This window comes from Hyla sarda, chromosome 1 (assembly GCF_029499605.1).
Source record: "Hyla sarda isolate aHylSar1 chromosome 1, aHylSar1.hap1, whole genome shotgun sequence".
NCBI lineage: Eukaryota > Metazoa > Chordata > Amphibia > Anura > Hylidae > Hyla > Hyla sarda.
Genome location: NC_079189.1, coordinates 304915274 through 304922579, shown reverse-complemented (window position 1 = coordinate 304922579; position 7306 = coordinate 304915274).

The following is a 7306-nucleotide window of genomic DNA, read 5'->3' as shown; positions in this document are numbered from 1 at the left end:
TATGGACCAAACTAGCTCTTATAAATATTACAACATGTATGAGTGTAACATGAAATAAAGTCTTTGTAGGCATAAGTAGTTCCCTGGGCAGGCAGCAATACTTACTCGGTCCTGTCGCTCCAGCTGTAGTGACACCCCTTAGCATGAATGACGGCCCGCGTCATCACTTTGCTGCCTAAGCAGAGCAGTGACACGGGTCGTCAATCACGCTAAGGGGGCATCACTACAGCTGGAGAAACGGGACTAGGTAAGTATAGCTTCCCGCCCAGGGGACTACTTACGGGGCGACTGGGGTAACTTACAAACTTCATATCCCCACCATCCCTGGGGGCAAAAAGGTCCCTGGGGGATGATGAGGATTAGAGATGAACGAATTTTAGAAAAATTCCATTCGGCCGATTCGCCAAATTTTCCTAAAAAATTTGGTTCGATCAGAATTTATTTGCGGCGAGTTGCTATTAAAAATGTCTATTTCCGGGCTACAGAGAGCCTCAATAGGGGTGTAGAACACTTTGCCTTGCTGTAATACATATGGAGTATGCTGGGTTAGTGAAATAATACTGTTATTTAGTATGACATGCAGATTCTTTTTGGACATGTCCTTCACGCCATGAGAATGTAGTGACAAAAGTTACCTTCCATTCTTAGTACCTGGCTTTTATGTATAGCAATTTTTTTTTTATTATATTAAATATTATTTAAAAATGTACAAGTCACTTTTCATAAATTATAAAACTTCTTTAAACAAAGCCTACAAACTTCAAAGTTCTCGAAAACTGAAGCCTAAATGAAACACAATAAAAATTTTTTTACAGTTTCACATTATAAATACAAACCTTACTTAGAGTCAAATCAGCACTTTAATTAAATGATTTAATGGCTATGGACACCTATTATGTTTTTGTAAGAATTTCTTCACATTAGTGTCACTTCTACAGCACTTTTCATATCCAAGCTATCATAAGAATCTCCCACATTCACACTCCAATCCAGACAGCTCTGTAGCTTTTTATTTATGTAAATTAGTGTTAATTTATCTATAGCCTATTAGAAAGTTAACCTCTTGGGGACTCAGGACGACCCCGCATCATATTGGGTCGGTCCCAGTGTCTAACTGTAGCCGGGACCCGGGGCTAATAGCGCGCATCACCGATCGCAGCGACGCAAGCTATTAACTCTTTAGATGCGGCATTCAATGTTGACCGCCGTGTCTAAACTGTAAAAAAAAAAATAATAATTCCTGGCAGCTGAGTCTGGCTGGGACTACTGCAGTGAAATTGCGATGTCCCGATCAGCTAGGACGCGAGCGGAGGGTCAGTTACCTGCCTCCGGAGCGTTTGATTGGCGATTGATTGCTCCAAGCCAGAGATTCAGGCTTGAGCAATCAACCACCGATAACACTGATCAATGCAATGCTATGGCTTTGCATTGAACAGTGCTGGCAATCAATACAGTAAGTGTGATTTAACCCCTTACCTAATAAAAGTTCAAATCACCCCCCTTTTCCCATAAAAAAACAAACAAACATGTAAATAAAAATGAATATAAGCATATGTGGTATGGCTGCATGTGTAAATGTCCAAGCTATAAAAATATATTGTTAATTAAACCGTACACGCAAAAGAATTCCGTAATAGTGTATTTTTGGTCCCTTTTTTTACCATATAAAAAATTTATAAAAAGCGATCAAAAAGTCAGATCAAAACAAAAATGGTACTGATGAAATCTTCAGATCACAGCGCAAAAAATGAGCCCTCAAACCACCCCATACACAGTAAAATAATAAAGTTATAGGGGTCAGAAGATGACAATTTTAAATGTATACATTTTCCTGCATGTAGTTATGACTTTTTTTCAGAAGTAATACAAAATAAAACCTATATAAGTTGGGTATCATTTTAATCGTAGGGACCTACAGAAGAAAGATAAGGTGTCTTTTACTGAAAAATGTACTGCGTAGAAATGGAAGCCCCAAAAGTTACAAAATTGTGTTTTTTCTTCAATTTGTCACACAATAATTTTTTTTTGTTTCTTTGTAGATGTTTGGGTATAATGACTGATGTCATTACAAAGTAGAATTAGTGGCGCAAAAAATAAGCCATCATTTGGGTCTGTATGTGCAAAATTGAAAGGGTTATGATTTTTAAAAGGTGAGGAGGAAAAAACGAAAGTGCAATAACGGTCCCCAAGGGATTAAATTATCATTATTTATAAATTTACAAATTATAAAACATCTTTAAACAAAGTCTGCAAACTACAAGGCTCTTATAAAAGCGATCAGATAAGTGCTAAACATTGTTACATGATGTGCATTACAGACAGAGCTGTAGCTCTTTTTGCTCCTGAGGCAAGAACAGAAAATTGTGCCCCCCCCCCCCACCCCCATTTTGGCTTGGGGAACCCATTGGAGAAAAAAAATTAGCTGGACACCCTTACCAAATAATTTTTTTCTTACGAAGTCTATGTGGGTTTGAACGTTGGTGTTTTTGCAGGCGGTTTTTATTCTTTTTTGGACTTTAGCGACTTAAAAAAGTGATAGATACCTTTTTTAAATAAAATTTCGTAGGGTACCATTCAAAAATATTATAAAAAGATATAGATGGGATGGAAAAAATTGTATGTAATGAAATATATCTTTTTTATAAGGAAATTGTTATACATTTTTTAAGCAGGGATCAATTTATGTGGGCGGGCAGGGAACAAAAAATGTAGCCGACAATAATACAAATTTAGAAAGGGGCCATTTAAATGTTAAAATAATATATTTCTTATATTTCATTTTGTTAAACTTTTTATTAATATATTTTAATTATGTGTTGAATAAAGTGTGTGTTTTTTCACTTTTTTTTCTTTAGTTTTTTACATTTTTTTAGGTAGTACTACTACTCTCACACACTTTTCTATGATGGGAGTAGTAGTACATGTACTAATTGTCAGCTCACTCCCGGTGTCACTTCTGACACCTGTTGCGATCCTCCTGTATAATGTATAGATGCAGACGGGCGGCCACCGCTCTTCTATGGTCCCCTGCACTGCCATATATATATATATATATATATATATATATATATATATATATATATATATGCCTATTCATATTTCCCACAGAGAGCTGTGATTGGCCGGATGGTTCCAGCCAATCACAACTCATATGTGGGAAATATGAATAGGCGTATATATACGTCAGTACAGGGGACCATAGAAGAACGTCAGGAAAGATCGCTGTGATCCTCCTGTATAATGTATGGATGCGGGTGGCATCTATACATTATACAGGAGGATCACAGCGAGTGTCAGAAGTGACACCCGCTGTGATCTTTCCTTAACTGCAGGTACTACTGCTCCCAACATGGAGCACACTCTGCTCCATGCTGGGAGTGGTATTACCTGCATAAATAGACAGATTGCAACGGGTGTCAGAAATGACACCCGCTGTGATCTGTCAATTAGTACAGGTACTACAGCTCCCAGCATGGAGCAGAGTGTGCTCCATGTTGGGAGCAGTAGTACCAGCAGTAGAGGACAGATCGCAACAAGTGTCACTCCTGACACCTGTTGTGATCCTCCTGATGTGGATTTTGGGACTCAGCTGTGCTCATTGCTACAGAGCCAGGAGAACAGCGGATGCTGAGCAGTAGATATACGTTGTATATCTACTGCTCAGCAAGAACTTATAGTGAGCCTGCAATGTGTATACAGTATATACATTGCTAGCTCACTTAACCCCTTGCAGAGTGGTGCGCCAGCCCAGCAAGGAAAGAGTTAACTTACACTGCTGGACAGTGTAGGTTAACCCTTTGGGTGGTATACAGAATATACAGCTATCTATAGATAGCTGTATATAGTGTATACAGAAGAGGAGATCCCCTTACCTCCCTCGCTCTCTGTCAGGTCCGTGTAGCTCCGCCCTCTCGTGATGATATCATTAGTGGGCGGGGCTACAGACAGGAGGCAGAGTGGTAAGTTTGAGGCTCTGTTCACATTGTACGTTTTGTATAATGTAAACAGACCCTTCTGCCAGTGGTCTTCCCAGACAGGGAGACTTCAACTGTTGCTAAACTACGACTCCCAGCATGCTCAGACATCCAAAGGCTGTCTGGGCATGCTAGGAGTTGTAGTTTTGCAACAATTGGAGGATCTCTCTTTGGGAAGACATTGCATTTTGGGCACTCTCCCTAGTGGAGAGCGCAAAAAAAGTCCTAGCCTATTTTTTTGTTTCTTTTTCTTATCATTTCAGATCCGTGTATGTAGAGGATTGCGGCGGATTCAGTGGATTACAGCGATGAACTAATTTTTTTCTTTTAATAAAATGATTAACAAGGGCTGTGGAGGAGTGTTTTTTTTACAATAAAATAATTTTTCCAATGTGTCGTGTTTTTTAAAATAGAATTTTCAAGCTTAGTAGTGGAAGTCGTCTTGTAGACGGAATCCATTACTAAGCCAGGGCTTAGCGTTAGCCCCAAAAACAGCTTGCGCTAACCCCCAATTATTATCATCCCGGTACCCACCGCCACAGGTGTCCAAGAAGAGCAGGTACCAACAGGCCCGGAGCATCAAAAATGGCGCTCCTGGGCCTAGGCAGTAACAGGCTGGCGTTATTTAGGCTGGGGAGGGCCAGTAACAATGGTCCTTGCCCACCCTGGTAACGTAAGGCTGTTGCTGCTTGGTTGGTTTCTGGCTGAGAATAAAAATATGGGGAACCCTATGCGTTTTTTTCCCCAAAAATAAACGCATAGGGTTCCCCGTATTTTTATTCTCAGCCAGATACCAACCAAGCAGCAACAGCCTGACATAATCAGGGTGGGTGAGAATGTAGTTAATGTGGCAAAAGGGTGAGTGTGTAGTGTAGTGTAGGTGATAGGGTAAGAGAGAGTGGTCTGCATTTAGAAGTGTGTATGGTTTTTGTGCTATAATTACGCATATACAGAGAAATCTAACCTTTGGGTCAGCATATTGGTTTTCTATTGAAAAAGTGGGGACTTGCTAAAGAGTATAGCAACACCCATATGCCTCGATGATTCAGCGGTCCTCTAGCAGGTTTGCAGGGGGCCCACAGACCAGGTCAAGGGAGAGAAAACTATGGGGGGGGGGGGGGAGAACAAGAAGACAGAGCAAATCAAAGAACAGTTGGGCCAGAAAAAAGGGCACACATAACATATAGAATGGGACAACAAAGGTTAAAGAACAAAACAATCCTTGATTTCCTAGTAAGGCATTATAACGAGCTATGAGGGCATCCAAAATAGATTAAACATCAAACTGCATCAATAGTGGAGGGTGTCTACTGGCTTGGTGTGGATCAAGAAGAGGGTAGGGTTGTCCACAGAAACCCAAAGCTGAGCAGGATCATGGAACTTACAGTTGTGATCCAGGAGAAATTTGCAGACAGGAGGTGCAAAGGCTCTTCTCCTTTGAGTCAGGGACTTTAGTTGTTTGTAGGCTTTAAGGATGTCTTCCTTTATTTGGAAGTGAAAGAACTGCGCAATCACCTGTTTGGGTTCTCTACGACCAGGGCCTAAAATCAGTTATCAGCATGGGAAGCACCAAAGTGAGCTGCTTTGTCAATTGTGAGAAAAGGCGGAGCTCCATGCCTTTGGTCATTTCCAGTTAATGGTTAATGACACCCTTAGGTTCAGGTTCTGTCTTAAGGAAGACTCAACATCAACCACCCTGGATTCCAGGTAACTGATCTTCTGTGGGTTGCTGTTTACTTGGGCAAGGACCACATTAAGACTATGCTCCCATGATGGAATGTCCGTGTCCGTACTGAAAATTTCTCGGACCTCTCGGAAATGCACTCACAGACGGCAACACATTTTCATGCAGACTCCACAGAAAGAATACACATGTCTGCTCTGTCTTTGGACTTTTGCCAAGGAAATTCCACTGTGTGCACAGTGCAGCCGAATCCCATTGAAATCAATGGGACTCTGCTGCAGCGAAATGTCTGTGTGAAATGCTTCTGCAAAATTCCGCATGGAAATTTCATTGTGTGAACATAGACTAATAGAGGAATTTAGATTAAGTCTTTTGTCCAGGAGGGGCATGATCATTCTCATGACCTCCTGGGCCACTGATGTTACCTACAAGGAAACATACCCTTGAAACGTACAGAACAGAGTCATCTCCAGCGGCCTTTAGATCCATGACGGGGACACAAGCAAGCAAAGAAGCAAGCAAATGTGTGGATGGAGAAGCGTCCTTCTCCTAGGTCTTGTCTTTTTTCATCAGTAAGCTTAGAGCTTTTTAATTTTTTGTTTATAGCTGAGGGGGGTAACATTTAGGATTTTTTCCATGACAGGGCTTGAGATGCAAAAGTTGAGGGGGTAAAATTTAGGATTTTTTCCATGACAGGGCTTGAGATGCAAAAGTCCTCCACAGATATGAGATGGGACTACAGGTGTATAACAACAGGATGCATATCTCAAGGTAAGGGCACAGACTCTCTGTATAAGTCCCATGAGTCCCATGTTGAGACCACAAAATAAAATATTAAAAGAGGATATCCAACATAAGGTAACTTTACAACATACCTGCCAGACAGTAATGGACATGCTTTGGAAGGATCCGTGCTTGTTTTGGGGCTAAATGTTGGGAGTCCACCATAACACTGATGTTTTTTTGTGAAATGCCTTATTCCTGTTGAAGTTCCCGTCCCAGAATCCCTTCTTTGTAATTGTGAGGTCACTTTTCTCTCTCCCACAAATCAACCACCCCACCCATTGCACCATAGCTGAGCTCCCTTCCATGTAAGTTATGCATGGAACTACAATTCCCTGCAGTCCTGTGGAGAATGATCTCCCTTCCACCCAGCGGTCGCTCCACCCATCGAAGCACAGACTGGCTTTCTTTCAACACCTGACTAGTGATGTAAAGTCTTGACCCCCTTTAAGTGCAAGGTTATGGTAACATGAAAGTGTGGTGCCTGCTAGTGGTAAAGCAGAGGAAGAGCATAGTAGTGAAAGCATGCATGGAAGAACAGGGAGAATTGGTATTGAAGACCTGGTAATGAGGGGGACCTGTGTTCAGCACAGCAGGAAAACACAGTTTCAGTCAGAAAAGTACAGTTCCCACCAGCACTTCTGCAAACAGCACAGTCCTACCGGTTGACTGCATAGTGGAGTGTCTTTGCACTGGATTGTGGATTGGAGGGAAGCAAAGAGGGCAGCATAAGCAAGCTTTCCCAAGGATACACCGCTTGGTAGCACAAGAGGGAGGCCGTGTATTCCCATCTTCATATAGGCATTCATGCAAGAAAGTGCATTGTCCCCTTAGATCATAGAAGAGGATCCTGGACCTGGATAAG